Here is a 19348-nt window from a genome sequence, read left to right on the forward strand (position 1 = left end):
GCTCGCTCTCACATGCTGCTCCTCCATTTTCTGGGGTTTGAGCTCCTGCATTCCTGAGCTCGTCATCCTGCAGCCGTAGTCGGAGGGGGCGGTCGCTACTTTTGGCACCGCTTTCACGGTCTCCTCCCATGGCACGCCCTCCTTCTTCTCCAGTGCTCCTCGTGGCGCGGTATTGGCGGCAGTTTTGGTGGGAATCTTGGCGGCAACCAGCAATACACAATCTTTAAGCAATTCACAGTTCTTATACGATTCTGACACAGTTCTTAGGCGCACATGACCTGATTTTTCAGGCTTAAGTCCATCCTGTTCATGACGCCAAGATTTGGATCGCCCCCATGTAAGGGCAATGGGGTACTGGGTACCGGGTCCTTCAGTTCCCTTAGCGAGGATGTCACAGTGGCTCGACCCGGACCGTAGCCCTATGAGGGGCACCCAATAAAAGGCAGAGTTCGTAGATAACGGTAGTGTTCGTGACGCCACCTGTGGTATTCGGTCAGAGTGACCGACGCTGCTCAGGGGTCCGCTGGGGTGATGTTATGGCAGCTGGATGGTATACCTTCCCACAGGTGAAGTATTTCCCCAGGGCTTCCCAGAAGTGTAGATGGTAATGGTGGAGGATGTAAGACGTGGCGAATAACGAGGACACAATGGGTGCAGTCTCTTTACCTTTACTGAAGTCTTCAGCATCCACAGTCCAGAGTGCCGAATGACAGGGTAGGCAGGGTCCGGCCGGTCTGATGGCAATTCCAGAGTTCCCTTATCCAGTTGGAAATCAGTAGCCTTCCCCTTGCGCACAGTAACGTAGTAGGTCCCTACTTGCATAAGCTATCATAAGGTCCTCACTGTTGTTACTTCTCTCCCTCTGTCCCCCAGATGGATAGGACAAACCCGTATGATGGTGGTGGCCTGAGGCTATTTTATAGGGACCCTGGAGAAACCCCTCCTCCACAATTGCCACCGTGTCTGCTTAGGTGTTTAGGTCAGACAGCCAACTTGGAATTGGCTGCCCTGCTGGTCTCTGAAGTAAAGCATAGAGTCTATTACTCCCTCGGTGTTCCGGCCACCAGATCTGTGCTTCAGATGGAGGCAGCCTCCTTCTAGCTGGTCTCCCACTGATGTTTCACTCCTGTTGCTATGACTTCTTTTCTCACGCACTACAGCACATTTCCTTTCTTGTCCTTTCTTAGGATGCTGCCGCATGGGTTGCAGGCGCAGCTCAGTGTCCTTCCGTCTCTCTTCCTCAGACTTCAGTCTGGATCTGACCAGGGATCACCCCAGCCAGCTCGACCTGGAGACTTATTGATTTGTTTACTTACAGTCACGTGCCAATGAGCTGCTCTTCATATTTCTCTCAATGTTCAATGAAAAACTGAGAGAAGCAGGAAGAAAAGCTGGTTGTGATGTGATCATAAGTATGAAAATTGAATATGAGTGAGTGTATTACATGCCATTAGGATTGGCGTGCTACAGGGCTTACTTTTATGATTAAATGGCTTATCCAGATTTGTGGTGACTAGGGTTGAGCGACTTTTGTTTTTTTAGGGTCGGGTCGGGTTTCACGAAACCCGACTTTCTCAAAAGTCGGGTTGAGTGAAATCGGCAGATCCTATTAAAAAGTCGGGGTCGGGGTCGGCCGAAACACGAAACCCAATGCAGTGCAATGGGATACTAATGGTTCCCAGGGTCTGAAGGAGAGGAAACTCTCCTTCAGGCCCTGGGATCCATATTTATGTGTAAAATAAAGAATAAAAATAAAAAATAGGGGTATACTCACCCTCGGACGCGCCCTGGTACTAACTGGCAGCCTTCCTTCCTAAGAATGAGCGCGTGAAGGACCTTCGATGACGTCGCGGCTTGTGATTGGTCGCGTGACCAGTCATGTGATCGCTCACGCGACCAATCACAAGCCGCAACGTCATCGAAGGTCCTTCACGCGCTTATTCTTAGGAATGGAAGCTGCTGGTTACAGCGGTTAGTACCAGGGCGTGTCCGAGGGTGAGTATATCCCTATTTTTTATTTTTATTCTTTATTTTACACATAAATGTGGATTCTGATACCGCAAATATCGGCCGATATCTGATACTTGCGGTATCGGAATGAAACGCGACTTTTGCGCGAAGATCGCCGACCTCATGGCCGACCCCACACAGGGATCGGGTCAGGTTTCATGAAACCCGACTTTGCCAAAGGTCGGCGACTTCTGAAAATGGTGACCCGTTTCGCTCAACCCAAGTGGTGACTGTAGGATTCTGAATTCTCACAGCACATGCATATGCGAGCTCAAATATGTGATTTGCAAACTTCCAGCCACATTCCATGCGTCTGGTTTTGCTCAATTCGCTTTCATTCAGAGAGCCCACACATGTTCAGTCAGCACGTGACCACATGTTTGTAAATCGCATCCTTGCGGATTTGTGACCTCTTGCTCTCACTGCCGGCACCAGAGAATCCTGACAGTGTGCAGTGCCCACTGTGAGAATTGCAAAGTTTGTAGTCACACAAAGTAACTGCAATCATAAACTTGGTCAAACACTTTAATGTTCCTAACTTTTTTAAAACAAAGTATTAGTAACCCTTAACTTGTAAGACAACGCAACACTTTATTAACACAGACAGGTACTGTATCATGTAATCTTACAAGTTATCGATTGTTACATGTGTACAGGATCAAAACCAACAAAAGAATAAGAATACATCCCCAGAACCACCATCAGTACAGAAATACATCAGTAGAATCCCCATCACTACAGAAAGACAGCATCACAACCCTTATCAGTACAAAAATATATCACCAGAACCACCAAAAGTACAGGAGCACATTATCAGAATTACGAGAAGTACAGAAATACATCACCAGAATCACTGGCAGTACAGTAATAGATCACTATAACCCAGATCAGTACATGAATACATCACCAGAACCACCGTCAGTACATGAACACATCACTAGGACCACTATTAGTACATGAATACATCAGTACCATCATTAGAACATTAATACATGACAAGGACCACGATTTGTACTAGAATTCAGGACCAGATCCACCATCCATTACGAAATACATGGCCAGAACCACCATCATTAAATAGATAAATCACCTGAACCATAATCGGTAAATGAACACATCACCAGAACCACCATCAGTTCATGGTACATTAATGGTAATGTCAGGTCGGACCCATATACATTTGAATTGCATGAACCTACAACACCAAACATGTCCTTAACTATGGTAAGGAGATGCTAGGAGTTGTTATTATCAGTCAACATCAGAATGAATCCCATAGAGGAACCACAGTACTGATGAGAATTAGTCCATATCACAAGTAAACATTTACATCTAGGTACTAGAGATGACTGAACGTGTTCGGAAAACGGTCGTCAATTTCAAATGCAACATAAACATAGCAAATTCGCGTTTGCTTTCACAAACATTTTTTCTGAAAGTCAGCAAAATTTGGTCACAGTTCGGTAAATCATCGCGTTTTCACTAATGCATTTGTTATTACTTTGGCTAGGATAGTGGTGCTGTATGATGACTCTGGAGGATGGAGGGACATGGTTGATGAGGCAAGGGTGTGTAGAGAGGTTAGAAGAGCGTGTGGAGAAGTTACAGTAGTGGCACGCTCTTTTTTTTCCCCCTAACATTATGTGTGTTGATTCTGGCAGACAATCAGGGAGCAGAAAACATCCACAACATCATGTCAAAAAGTCTTCTATGATTGACTGCCGATGTCACACGACCCCTTGCCATGTAAAAAGCAGACATCTTGTTTTGCTGATGTCATTGTCTCAATGTCACAGTGTAAAGAGACCGCTCATGCTAGTGATACTGAAAGTGAACTTGTCAGTTAGCTAGATAGGATCCTGTCCTGTGTGAAATCGATCTTCCAGAATCAATATAGATTGTGCAAAAACTATGTGGTAGTCACGGGAAGCCCTATTTGTTACTCAAAGTCGTTTGTGCTAAAGCTGTGTGTCAGTGACAAATCAGAAGGCCAGATTTTCATGTAAAAATTGTTGCCACTAATATTGGGTTGCAGTCTGAAGGGCCAATTAGCTACTCCAAATTGTTTATGATGAAACTGTGCTTCAAAGACAAATCGCAAGGTCAGATTTTCACTTTAAAATCATTAGGCTTAATATTGGGGTTTAGCTTGGAGGCCCTATTAGCTACTCCAAATAGTTTGTGATAAAACTGGGTTTCAGTGACAAATCAGAAGGTCAGATTTCCACTTAAAAATCATTAGGCCTAATATTGGGGTGCAGATACGTGTCCCAATTAGCTACTCCAAATCGTTTGTGATAAAACTGTGTTTCAGACACAAATCTGAAGGCCAGATTTCCTCTTTAAAATTGTTAGGCCTAATATTTGTCATGCAGCTGTGGTGCAGTACAGTGCAACCTCCACCAGGGGGAGCTTGATAGGGAAGCGAGACTGCACACACAGAGCAGCTGAATAGACGCCACCTAATGACGAGAGCGAGGTCAGGAAAACCTAGTCAGAGCACAAGATAGCACAACTGTACAAAAGGATTTAGACAGAATGGATAGTCAGGACATAGCAAAGGATCAGTAAACCAGGACGGACAAAATACAATACAATAGGGACAAACTGAAACTGAGTCAAAAGCCAAGCCAGGAGGTCAGAACTAGAGAGTCAAGCAGATCTACAGACAAACAAAGAGACACTGGAAAAGGGCAGGCAGGGGGAGATAACAGACACAGGACAAGTCAGGGTTCACAGCAGGACAAATCAAGGGCTTCCAGAGTCAGGTTCACACGACGAAGGCAGAGCTATAGCTGACACCACCCTCGGGATACCTGGGAGCTTAATAACTAACCCGAGCCCAGAATGAGGCAGAGCAAACTTAACCCTCAACATGATCCACCCAGAGAATAAGCAGAGAGGACTAAACTCCGGAACGGATCATGACAGTACCTTCCTCTCAAGGGGGGCCACCGGACCCACAGGTTTTTCAGGATAACGTGCATGAAATACCCTGACCAGTCAATTAGCATGGACAGATCGTGCCGGGACCCAAGATCGATCCTCAGGATCGTAACCCCTCCAATGGACCAAGTACCGAATAGAACTACGGACCATGCAAGAATCCACAATCTATTGCACTTCATACTCGGTCTGACCATCCACAGAGACAGGAGGCGGAGGGGATGGAGGCCCAGCAGAGGATGGTACAAATGACTTAAGAAGGGACTTATGGAACACATAGGGAATCATAAGCGAGGGAGGAAGTCGTAAGCGAAAGGCAACTGGATTGACCACCTCAATGATCTCGTAAGGACCAATATACCTGGGACATAGCTTAGCCGAAGGAACCTTGAGACGAATGTTCCTGGCCGTCGCTTATCCGCAAAAAGTTTATGTCTGCCCTGAGCCTCTCCGATGTTCTTCTGGACCTCCCTTCACACCTCCCCCAATCATTGCACTGCCGTATCAGCCCCTGGACATCCTGAATCCAGCCTAGAAAATTCGCCAAAATGAGGGTGAAAACCGTAGTTACAGAAGAATGGGGAGGTGCCTGTGGACTGGTTAATCAGATTGTTAAATGCAAACTCAGCCACGGGCAATGAAGAACACCAATCATCCTGCCGAGACATTGCAAGACACCTCAAATTCTGTTCAAGAGACTAATTGGTCCTCTCCGTCTGACCGTTAGTCTCAGGATGGTAAGCAGAGGAGAAGGTCAAACAAATACCCAATTTTTTTACAAAAAGCCCTCCAAAATTTGGACACAAATTGTACCCCTCTATCAGAAACCACATTCAAAGGCAGACCATGCAACCGTACAACATGCTCAATAAACTGCTTAGATAATGTTTCAGCATTAGGCAATCCTGCCAGAGGTACAAAATGTGCCTGTTTAATGAATCTGTCAACCACTACCCAGATTACAGTTTTGTCATTAGAAGAAGGGAGGTCAGTAATAAAATCCATGGACAAATGAGTCCAAGGTCTATCCGGAATTGGCAATGGCACCAATTCCCCTGCCGGACGGTTATGAGAGCTCTTAGCACGGGCACAGGTATCACAAGCAGACACAAACACAGTGACATCAGAGGTCATGGAGGACCACCAAAACAGCCTAGCAATGGCTTGGGTGGCAGAGATCCACAGGTGTCCACTGAGAGCAGAATCGTGGAACTCCTGGAGAACCCTCAATCGGTACTGAACTGGAACAAAAAGCTTATTGTCAGGCAAAGATAGAGGAGCAAGAGATTGAGTCTTTTGAATCTCCTGTTCCAATTCAGAGGATACCCCCGCAACAACCACCCCGTGCTGAGGAATGGAGGAAGGAGGTTCGGGGGTGATATCGGATCAAAACTGCGAGATAAGGCATCAGCCTTGACATTCTTGGAACCAGGCCGAAAAGTGATAGAAAAATGAAAACAAGAGAAAAAAAGTGACCACCTAGCCTGTCTAGGAGTTAATCGTTTGGCAGTTTCAATATAAGACTAGATCTTGGGATCAGTAATCACAGTTATCCGATGAACCGCCCCCTCCCAAAAATGCCTCCATTCTTCAAAAGCCAATTTTATGGCCAATAACTCCTGATTCCCAACATCATAGTTCCTCTCTGCAGAAGAAAACTTCTGGGAGAAAAAGGCACATGGTCTTAAATTGGTCAAAGTAACGGGTCCCTGAGACAACACTGCCCCTACTCCCATCTCTGATGCATCCACCTCTACAATGAATGGTTCAGATGGATCGGGCTGAACTAATACAGAAGCAGTCATAAAACACTTTTTTAATGTAATAAATGCTTCAACTGCCAAGGATGACCAAACTTTGAGATCAGCCCCTTTGCGAGAGAGACCGGTGAGAGGCTTGACAACCTGAGAAAACCCCTTAATGAATTTCCGATAATTGGCAAAACCCAGAAAACGCTGCAACCCCTTGAGGTCTCTGGGTTGCACCCAATCAACAATGGCCTGTACCTTTCCGGGATCCATCCGAAACCCATTGGCAGAAAGGATGATCACCAGAAAAGAAAGCTCCTGGACACAAAACAAACATTTCTCGGGTTTAGTGAACAGAGAATTTCCCCGTAATCTGTGAAGAACAGCACGTAAATGACCAATGTGGGATTCCTTATCAGGCGAGGAAACAAGGATATCATCCAGGTATACAACCATAAAGTGGTTGATAAAATCAGAAAATGCATCATTCATAAAGTTTTGAAACACCGCGGGTGCGTTAGTGAGACCGAAGGGCATGACTAAGTTCTCAAACAGACCCTCGGAGGTGAGAAATGCCGTTTTCCACTCATCCCCCTCCTGAATACGGATAAGGTTATATGCTCCCCTAAGATGCAGTTTGGAAAACCACTTAGCTCCAGACAATTGGTTATAGAGATCAGGAATGAGTGGGAGAGGGTAGGTATTTCTCACCGTAATTTTATTTAGTTCCCGGAAATCAAGGCATGGGCGTAAACCACCATCTTTATTCTTGACAAAAAACAATCTTGCGGCCACAGGTGAGACAGAGGGCCGGATGTCACCTTTGCGTAGACTATGAGAGATATAGTTTTTCATGGCAATACGTTCCGGGCCAGAAAGATTGTACAAATGTGCTTTGGGCAATTTAGCACCCGGAATAAGATTGACAGTACAATCATAAGGATGATGGGGTGGTAAGACCTCAGCCTCTTTTTCAGAGAACACATCCCCAAAGTCCTTTAGGTACTCCGGAATACCCTCCGGACTAATGGCAGACACAAACATAGCAGAAAGACAACCATTGGAACAATTAGGACCCCATTTAACAATATCACGAGATCCCCAGTCTATAACAGGATTATGCATCTGCAACCAGGGGAACCCCAACACCAGTCCAGCAGGGAGATTATTCATAACATAACATGAAATTCGTTCCTGGTGCAAGTGCAGCGCCCCAAAGATCTGGTCATTGCAGTAACGTCGCTCTGCCACTAAGGGGAGTGATGGTACGTCTGACTGCACTAAAGGAGTTCTACTGACCAGGTATCACCAAGCACACACTACACTTCACACTCCGGCCACTAGGGGGAGTAAAAGGCTTTATTTATTGGGCCACTCCTCACATTGGTAAAACTAAGGGTTGGACAGGAAGTTAGGCAGAACGAAGCCTGGGAGAGCTCCAGGGAGGACCTGTCAGAACTGGGAAATCTGGCAGGTACCTAGTGAAAGGACAGATTGTTACGGAACCGCGCCTGCACTACCTTGCGGCAGTATCCTAAGAAAGAGACACGAAGCGAAGGATATTGTGGAGCAGTGAGAAACGAGATCAGCACAAAGGAGATCCAGTAGGAGTCGTGCCCCGAGAACGGCAACATCCTAGTGAGGCGCATAGCCAGTGGCCGGAGCACTGAGGAAGTAACAGTCTCCACGCATTACTTCAAACAGCGGCAGGACAGTTAATTACAGGTTGGCTGTCTACCATACAACACCTAAGAAGGACATAGGAGGCAATCGTGGGAGAGGGGCGACACGGGTCCCAGAATAACTCCAGGCCTACCTGTCATAAAGGTGCGTCCTAGCCATAACATACCTGGGGGAAAGAATGAGAACAGAAGTTGTGAGGACTATCCTGAATGCTCAGCAGGGAAGCACTACAACACACAGGCGCTAGTGGGTAGACACTGATTTCCACCTGCAAGGGGAACTCTGGATGTGCCTTTGGACCGGCCGGTCTCAGACAGCCCTGTTGACAGTGCCCCTGATTGAGGATCCTGAAACCTTCAGTAAAAGGTAAAGAAACTGAACCCTGTGTCCTCGTTATTCCTCGCACTATGCACCATCACCCTTTATTGGACGCCCCTTAGCAGGGTCATGGACCGGGTCCAGCCACCATGACATCCCCAGAACTGAGCCAGCAGAGGACCGGTACCGAGGAACCCGTGGCCCTGTGTCTGGGGGCGCTCCACAAGGAACCCACCTTGAGGAGGAACTCCTCAGAGACAAATTTAAGGACATTTTGAGCCAACGGTGTGTTATCAATGGCAACGATATGGATGGGAGTCTCTAGCCTAACTGTCCCTAACTTTAATTTAGACACCAGACTAGAGTCAATGAAGTCCATGGAAGATCCACAGTCCACAAACGCTGAAGTGGCTACAAAACCACCTCCAGAAGACAGTTCCACCTCTAACAAAACTTTTTAAAATGATGAAAATGTTACCTGAGAGTCTGGATGACCTTGTAGACCATCACCCAGACTCGGCAGCTTGCTACTCGATGGACAAGAGGGGCAGTCCTTCTTCCAATGTCCCGGATCTCCACAATAAAAACAATAATTTCCCATCACGTCGCCGTTTCCTTTACTTCTCCTTGAAATTGGTAGCACCAACTTCCATAGTCTCCTTGAATGACATCACCTCAGACTTGACAGGCAAAACAGGAATCTCACGCTGGATAATTCTTCTCTCCCATAACCTGCGGTCCATACGAATGGCCTTGGTCTTAGCCTCTATCAGGGAACTGGGTGGCATGTGAAGGGCCAGCGCATCCTCGAGATGATCAGAAAGTTCTCGCTCAAACAGGCACCTCAGAGCATAGTCACCCTAAGACACCTCAACGAACCACCGCCTAAACTCAGAACAATACTGTTCAGCAGTGAGTTCATTCTGGGAGAGACTCATGATCGTGTCCTCTGCTACCCTGACCCGGACTGGTTCGTCATAAATCAGTCCCAGAGCCTCAAAGAATCTGTCCACAGACACACGTTCAGGGGCAGAAGTAGGTAAAGTGAAAGCCCATGACTGAGGTCCCTCTCGCAGTAAGGAAATGATTATCCCCACCCGCTGACTCTCATCTCCATCTTAGTCTAAGAGAAAAAAAAGCTTGCAACTCTCCTTAAAAGTAAAAAATCTCTCCCTCTCCCCAGAGAAGGTATCTGTAGGTTCAGGAGAGTGCAAAGGCTTGACTGTAGGTTCAGGAGAGTGCAAAGAGACATCAACAGTGTCAGAGTGCTTACAGTCAGTCTGCAACGATTTCACTGTGTCAGAAAGCTCCCTTTGCAGGTGGTTATGACAAGGCATTCTGTTCCACAAAAAGGTATTGTATCATAACTGTCAAACTATCCATTTGATCCACCAAGGTATGGAATGGATCCATAGCAAACAGAGCAGAGAAAAAAATGCAGAAATCCCTTTAAATTTGAGGTCAGCTATAATGTCATGCAGCTGTGGTGCAGTACAGCGCTACCTCCACCAGGGGGAGCTTAATAGGGAAGCGAGACTGCAAACACAGAGCAGCTGAACAGACGCCACCTAGTGGCGAGAGCGAGGTCACGAAAGCCAAGTCAGAGCACAAGATAGCACAACAGTACAAAAGGATTTAGACAGAATGGATAATCAGGACGTAGCAAGGGATCAGTAAACCAGGACGGGCAAAATACGGTACAATAGGGACAAACTGAAACAAAGTCAAAAGCCAAGGCAGGAGGTCAGAACCAGAGAGTCAAGCAGATCTACAGACAAACAAAGAGAGGTTGGGAAAGGGCAGGCAGGGGGAGACAACAGACACAGTCAGGGTTCACAGCAGGACAAATCAAGGGCTTCCAGAGTCAGGTTCACACGCCGAAGGCAGAGCTATAGCTGACACCACCCTCGGGATACCTGGGAGCTAAATAGCAAACCCGAGCCCAAAATGAGGCAGAGCAAAGTTAACCCTTGACATGATCCTCCCAGAGAAAGAGAAGACAGGACTAAACTCCGGAACGGATCATGACAGTATTGTGGTGCAGACAAGTGTCCCAGTTAGCTACTCCAAATCATTTGTGATAAAAGTGGGTTTCAGAGACAAATCTGATGGCCATATTTCCACTTAAAAATTGTTATTCCTAATATTGGAGGGCAGCCACGAGGCCCAGTTAGAACTGGCGGTCAAAAGATGATATCTGTACCAAAATTACGGGTATCGGAAAATAGTGCAAGTTCCCAACTTTGGAATTTTTTTCACCACTTAAATAAAAAAGAACCTAGACATGTTTGGTGTCTGTATAGGTGTCTGGAGAATTATAATGGCAGGTGTGTTTTAGCATTTATTGAACATAGTAAAAAAGCAAAACAAAAAACAATTGTGGAACTGCACTTTGTTTGCAGTTTCACTGCACTTGGAATTTTTTTTCCCATTTTCCAGTGCACGATATGTTAAAACCAATTGTGTAGTAAAAGTACAACTTTTCCCGCAAAAAAAACAAGTCATCGCATGGCCACAGTGATCAAAAAATAAAAAAATTATGGCTCTGGGACAAGGGGAGGAAAAATCGAAAACGCAAAAAAGAAAATACCTCTGGTCATGAAGGGGTTAAAAAGTTTTCAAAATCCCAGGATATGGTGGGTGCTGCTTTTGTGTTTCTATATTCTTGTTTTTCACAATAAATTATAGTTTTGTTTTTTTTTATTCACCGTATGGGATAAATATTTATACATTAATATGTTTTCCTAGGTTGGACTGTTACAATGAAACCAAAAATGTATATTTTTTTTATCTAAATGGACTTTTAACAGTTACTTGTAACAATTTAATGAAGAAAACTGTTTCACATTCAAAATTGCACGACAATTGCAATCAGTTTTAGGGTAACAAGGTGTTGTTTAATAAGCAATTAAAACGCCTACAGCATCTGACTGATTTTAGTCACTCATCCTGGTTTTATCTTCACTCTGTTTGGCATAATTCTCCTTCCAAACACTTTTTCTGTCTTCCTCCAATACACAAAGTTTTATCATGTGGCCCAATTAGTTCAGCTGTAGTAACTGCCTGTATCAGTGGATTGTTGCAGCAATAAGCAGTTGAACTGTAGCATCTACCTTTCAGAAGCTTCACTAGATAAGGAAGAAACCCCTAGCATTTTTTTTTAACATTTAGAATTGGAAAATTTGCAACACATTTTGAGCATGCAACTTGCGCATTTTGCTTTGGATTCACCTGATAAGCTAACCTTGTTTTACTTAAAGGTTTCAAATCAGCAGTAAAAGAGACATAGCCATGACGTGGATTGTAACATCTGCAATCCATGACAATTTTGTTGAAGAAAAATAATAATGCAGCATCTGAATAATATTTACAAATTTTCATCCATATGTATGATAGTTATTGGCTGTGTATTTTACCAAAGAAAATCTGCAGGTATTAATTCCTTTTCAGACAAACATACTTACACTTACATAGTCAGAAGCAATGGATGGACGGAGTTCTTTGAAGCACTGTTTTCCTTCTACTTTGATCAGATATTTCATAAATGAGTAGATCCCACAGAATCTGTCACCACTTTTGACCTATCTAAACTATTAATATGGGCAGACAGGTTTTAGACTGCTGGAAAAAAGTTTTAACTGTGTGTCTCCTATCAGATGCCTTGTTGTTGATAAATCATCTTTTATCACTTTATGACTTCTCCCAGGCTATGGGGCTGATGATGCCTTTAGATAACTCTGCCTCTGGAGCTTGTTTTACATGAAGGGAGAGTTACCAGTGTGAGACAAGTAACTAACACAGAACTAACACTGTACTACTTACTTAACTGTACACAACATGATCATGGATATGTTTGATCCAAAACTATGATCAAGGTCTGAGAAAACAGAAAAATTTACTATCTTTTAAAGTGTAGTACCCTTAAATATGACATACTGACAGATCAATAACATTTTCTTCAGTGCAACTGAAAGGTGCCATAAACTTTCGTCCATTGTTGTTGGGATATCAATCCTGCCACTGAGCATTACCATCCGCCAGAGCAAAACCCAAAAAACAATGGCAAAATTGCTGTCCTTTTGTGTTCGTTTTTTTTCAGTTCACCCCACTGGATTTTACGATTTGTTTTTCAGCAGATTACATGATACAATTTTATACTACACCTCATCCATCAAAAAATACAAGCCTTCATATGGTTGTGTTATATGAAAAATAACAAAGTTATGGCTCTTGGAAGGAAAAATCACTTAATCCTTAAGGTGTTAATAAAGCAGAAAACTATATCCCAAATGGTCATACTAGTTGAGGCTGCATAATTATTTATTGCTTCTCTTTGACTGAAGCTTAATTTATTTTTGCTCAAATTTTGAAATGGATACACAATAATTAAACTAATTATCTTTTGGTTGAAATAAAATTTCTCTGTAAAATGTATTAACTTCCAGAAATGTTATAATAAAAATAGTAATAATGACTGCAATTGCATTAAACTCGAGTAGCTACACAACTCGTTTTCTGCATATACATAGAAACATTTGCTGACAATTTAGTTTTTTGCTTCTATAACAAAATAACTTATTTTGCTTAAAACAGCTAAAAAAGTAACTCAAATCATCTCAAACAAATTAATCCAAACAGAGTTCATCGCAATGTATTAAATGACTGGCTATTCACAACTTTATTATTCCTGAATGCAAAGCTTGAATTCTAAGAGGTGTCATTAAAAACTGTAAATGTGGAAAGAGAAAATGACAAGAGACCGATAATTAAAAATAATTGAAAACAACAAAGTTTTATCATGTAACTGTTATTTCACTGAAGAGGAAAAATGCAAATAATGAGGAAAAGTCCCCTCTATAATTTGTAAAGCGCTGCGGAATATGTTGGCGCTATATAAATAAAAATTATTATATTATTATTATTATCATAACGTAAAATTTAAAGGTCCCAAAACTTGAATTTCATCTCTTTATTTCACAAAAAAATGTGTTTCAGCTAAATGGAAATTATTTATATTATATAAGTGCTCACTGTACATATACACTCAAGCAATATGGTGTCTTCATATTCACAAAAAATAATGGAATGAAATAAGTACAATAACAAAAAAATAAAAAATTTGCAATTTACATATAATATAATAAATATATATGATATTATATATAATATTGTAGATGGAAGCTGCACACAGTGGCAGCAGAAAGTACGACCTTCGTCCTGCAGCATGTCCCGTACTTTCTGCTGCCACTGTACGCAACTTCCATCTATAATAGAATATCACATTCAGAAGCATGCACAAAAAAACTTTACTACTGAAGCCATCAACTTCTATATGATCTAGGTCAGTGTTCCCCAACCTTGGTCTTCAAGTGCCACCAACAGGTCATGTTTTCAGGATTTCTTTAGTATTGCACAGGTGATTGAATGCTTGCCTGTCCAGGTGATGCAATTATCTCCTGTGCAATACTAAGGAAATCCTGAAAACATGACCTGTTGGTGGCTCTTGAGGACCAGAGTTGGGGAACACTGAGCTAGGTGTTCAAATTGTATTTCTCTGATGAACTGCAGAAGTATGTTATCCTGATGAGCCTATTTTGAGGGGATGCACGTCGAATGTTGCATACTCTGCATTGTTTTGCATATTTTGCACATCTTTCTGAACTACAAATGCTCTATGGGCTTTACACCTTCAGGGGTTAGCACTGGGTGCATATTGCAATTTTGTGATGTCATTTGTTGCTGCCTGTAGCATTACTTAGTTTCTTCCTCTTCATTCAGCACTTTAGGATGATCATGGTATGCATTTATGGACACATGTGACATGAAGAATTACACTAACTGCTTATGATGATTGGAATTTATTGCATCCCTGAGACCATATAATATTAAGTATATATGGAACTTAATCATTCCTGTGTTGAAGAACTGTCTGTTTGAACTTTTGATGACAAGGCTTTAATATTTATTTGAAGGTTACTAAAGTTGTTTTACAAACCCCCACCCCCTTATTTTTATGTCATCTTAGTAATGTCTTATAGGGACCCTTAGGGAGCGCCGTAGCTAAGCAGGAGTGCCATTTGCGTTCAAGAGGGTGCCAACCTCCTCTGACAGGTAGGGGCGAGACCAGGGGACAGCATAGGGATACTGTCATCCCTCCTGTACTATTTGACTTGTTACATCTTGGATATAAAATCTACAATTAGGAATTTTGTTTCTTTATTTTTTCTTGTGTTATTGATTTGCATTTTAATTGATACTAGTAATCAGTGGTTTTATGTGTATAGTCTGTGAATCTAATAGTGAGTGTATACACTTTAAAATTCATATACAGTGATTTGGGAGGAAGAGATGAAGAGCAGTCATCATGGCTGAGATGGGGAAGTGTTGACTGTAGGGATCTTGGCACATATGGTAGACTTTACATATCACTGCCTTTCCCGTGACCCTCTAGTTAAATTCATATTGACCCAAAAAGAGTACTGGTTGTTTAACCTACTAGACCCACTCTACAAGGAGATCTTTGCATCTCTTTTTCCAGTGGAGGAGATTTCTTTTAAGATGGTGATATGCCACAAGGCCATTTTGGAAAATATGTTGAAAAAATTCCCATCAGACAGTGCTAGCGGCAGGGGACAAGCTTCCTTGCCCAACCGAGAAGGGCAGGTGAGGGAGACACACACCGGGTACAGCAGAGGCAGGGGTACATGTACAAAGGCCTAGGCCAATTTTATGACACCCTCCCAGCATCAAACATTGTGGACAAAGTATAGTTGTGATGCTTCTACACTCATAAAGACTTTGCACAAAGTGCAAAGGCAGGAAAAAATTATAAGTAGGGTCATCCAGCCATCCATAGACCCTTGAAGGCAACAACTGGCAGCCTCAAACAAATCCTGAACATTAACAACACTGTCTGCTGCTGTCATCAGGTCGTGTGCAAAAGCTGCATCTAAACCAGGCTTTGTTCATTGTTTCCAGAGTGAGCCTGTCAGCACTTTCTGTTGACAGGCAAAATCTACTATCTGTTATAATTGCCCTATGTTATCAATAAAAACCGGCTCAGACAAGATGCTAGCAGCAGGGCAGCACAGCACCTCCAAGGCATAGAGGGAAGGCTCATGCAGGGTTTCCAGATTTGAGACCCAATATTTTAAGTTTGAAGAGGAATTAGGGAGTATGCTGTTTTTTGGGCCAGGTATTGTTTGACCATCTATAAAAACGTTTTCCTCCTAGTAAAAAATACCCAATCATCAGAGCATGGATGCTGGGAGGGTTTCATTTAATTTGCCCAGGCCTTTGACGGTGTACTCATGCCTCTGATGTACCTGGTGTGTGTCTCCCTCACCTCTCCACCTTGGTTGGGCAAGGAAGCTTACCCTATGCTGCTAACGTTGTCTGATAAGAACATTTTATGTGTTGCTGTCATCTGGTGGTGTGGAAAATTCGGGCTAATCCAAGCTTTGTTATTTTTATCAGAGTGAACCTGTCACCACTTTCTGTTGACAGGTGAAAGCGCCTGTCTATTATGACCCCCACGGTGGCACTAAAATCCATGATGCTCGTGGCAAGGCACAACACAGCCTCCAAGAGGAACAGCTCATTCCATGTGTCCAACTTTGATACCCAATAACTGAAGGTCATAGAGGAATTAGGGAGTAGCTGGTTTTGTCAATCAAGTATTGTTTAACCATTTTTAAAAATGTTTCCCTCCTTGTCAAAAATCAGGGCATGATGCTGGGAGGGTGTCATAAAATTGGTCCAGGCCTTTGTGCATGTACCCATGCCTCTGGTAAAGTACCATTTTAACAGACACCTCTGCCTCAGGAAAGAGAGATGCAAGTTTCTCCTTGTAGCGTGGGTCTAGGAGGGTGAACAACTAGAATTCTTTTTTGGCCAAGATGAATTAAACACAAGGTTCACGGGAATGGCAGCAGTGCATAAAGTCTGCCATATGGGTCAAGGTCCCTGCATCCAACACTTCCCTGTATTCACCATCTTTTCCTCATCATTCCCCTCCTCAGCCCATCCACGCAGGAGAGATGGGACTAAGCTTTTGTGGGTCCTAGCCTTTGTTGCGCCAGCTCCTGTTCCTCCTCCTCTTCCTCATCCTCCACTTCCTAATTGTTACCCAATCCGCAATGAAATGGAGAGATGAGGCTGGACTGGATAGTATCTTTCTGTCTCCTGCCTCCATCTCTGCCTGGCCCACATGCAAAGCTTCATATTTACTTGTCAGGGCATGGGTGCTGTTACTTGGCACGTACTAGTACAAGGTAGGGACATCACATCTGGAGAAATAGCAGGGGCTGGGGACCGAATATCGAGGGACACGGTAAGTACACCTATAGCAGACCAAATATTGTTTTTATGTCAAACCTATTAAATTTCACACAACCCTAGCTCTACAGTATATGTGAAAATAGTCAGTTTTTGAACAATCAAATTTGTACACCTGTAGCAGACCAATTTTGTTTTTTATTTGAAAACAACATTTCACACAAAGCAAGTTCTCTAGTATATATGACAATATTCAGTTGTTTAACAACCAATTATGTAGACCTGTAAGAGGGCAATTTTTAAAACATTTCAAACCAATGAAATTTCACACAAAACAGGATCTATAGTATGTATAACAAAAGTCACTTTTGGAACAAAAATATATTGTGAATTGTACCAGGCTAAGCGGTTTAAAAAAATTTAAACTGTCGTAATTTAACATAAATATTGTTAAATTGTATGGACGACTAAATGAATCCAGAAAAAAATGTTAATCATTTTTTTTTTGTTTTAGATTCCATACCATATTAAACTGTATGGATTACTAATTGAATCCATGAAAAACTTTTGAACTTGTTTTGGAGTTCTAAATATCCCCATAATGAAACAGAAAGCACTTAAAATATGACAAATTAAAAAAAAAATGTTTTTTTGAAATGTTATATATGTTACGGTTGACAGAACGCACCGAGTATATATATATATATATATATATATATGTAATAATGGATGCGTTCGCAACCCGGGGTCCACCGTGCAGGAGAGACACCTGCTGCTAGCAAAAGGCGGCCCTATATGGCGGTATAAGCGAAGTTTGTTACTTCACAGAATCGCAAGGTAGGAAAACGCTGTGCCCTGTTAACCTCACAGAGGATCACAGCTACCTAATAGAGCCGAAAGCAAACTGTGATCATGCAGTCAGCATAGCATACAACAACTCCTCTCCGGTAGAGCCGGAATTCTAGTGGCTATACGCCAGCCCTGAATTCACACACACAAAACTCCTCACCGGAGGTGCTGGTATTCTAGGGACTTATTTCAGCCAACCCTGACCACATACAGCCATGACCACAAGGTTGCAAAGCTCATAACATAGGTTAATACTAGCGCATGGCCGTGCGGCCATGCGAACGTTTTATAGTTGCAGCTCTTCAGGACCTTCCTGGAGAACCAATGGGAGCTGCTACAGGGCCTGAGCGTGTGACCCCTGACCTCCAATGAGAGGTCATCCCGTGGGCATGCTCAGTGTGTGCAAAGCAGGACTTAGTCCCAGAAAAGCCTGCTCGCCACTGAACAGTGCAGGCCACAAAAGCAGAGCCTGGAAAGGCAGCAGTAACCCTTTGCACAGTATCAGACTGAGTGAGACGTTGGGACCAACGTCTCCGCTGAGCAGGATCCATTGCGGCTGATGTAGAATGGGAGACTGCAGCAGACATGGTTCGAGATTCCCCCTGTGCAACGGTGGGAACTCGACACCTAACAATATTTCACCAAAACTTACAAATGCAGTTTTAAATGAAGGGCTATATTATTAGGGTAAAGAAATCCAAACCTACAGTGTGTGAAAAAGTGATTGCCCCTTAACCCTAATAACTGGTTTGGCCTCTCTTAGCCGCAACAACTGGCAATGAGTCTTCCACAACACTCTGGACAAATTTTGACCCACTCATCCTTGTAGACTTGTTGTAATTTAGCCACAATGGAGGGTTTCTGAGCATGAACCACCTTTTTAAGGTCATGCCACAGCATCTCCATCAAATTAAAGTGAGGACTTTGACTAGGCCACTCCACAGTCTTCATTTTGTTTTTCTTAATCCATTCAGAGGTGGATTTTCTGGCGTGTTTTTGATCATTGCCCTGTTACATATCCCAAGTTTACTTCAGCTTGAGGTCACAAACAGATGGCTGGATATTCTCCTTCAGGATCTTTTGGTAGACAGCAGAATTCATGGTTCCATTTACCACCCAAACTCTTCCAGGTCCTGAAGCAGCAAAACAGCCACAGACCATCACACTACCACCATCATATTTTACAGTTTTAATTATGTTCATTTTCTGAAATGCTGTTACTTCTACGCCAGATCTAAAGGGACATATACTTTACAAAAAGTTAAACTTGTCTAGTCAGTCCTCAGAGTTTTCTCCCAAAACTCTTAGGGAAGATCAAGATGTCTTCTTGCAAAATGAGATGAACCTTTTCTTATTGCTCAGAAGTGTTTTTTGTCTTGGAACTCTGCCGTGCAGGTCATTTTTGCCAGTCTCTTTCTTATGATGGAGTCATGAACACTCACCCTAACTGAGACAAGTGAGGCCTGCAGTTCTTTGAATGTTGCTGTGGGGTCTATTGTCACCTTTTGAATGAATGA

Source organism: Ranitomeya imitator, chromosome 1, assembly GCF_032444005.1.
Source record: "Ranitomeya imitator isolate aRanImi1 chromosome 1, aRanImi1.pri, whole genome shotgun sequence".
NCBI classification, from domain to species: domain Eukaryota; kingdom Metazoa; phylum Chordata; class Amphibia; order Anura; family Dendrobatidae; genus Ranitomeya; species Ranitomeya imitator.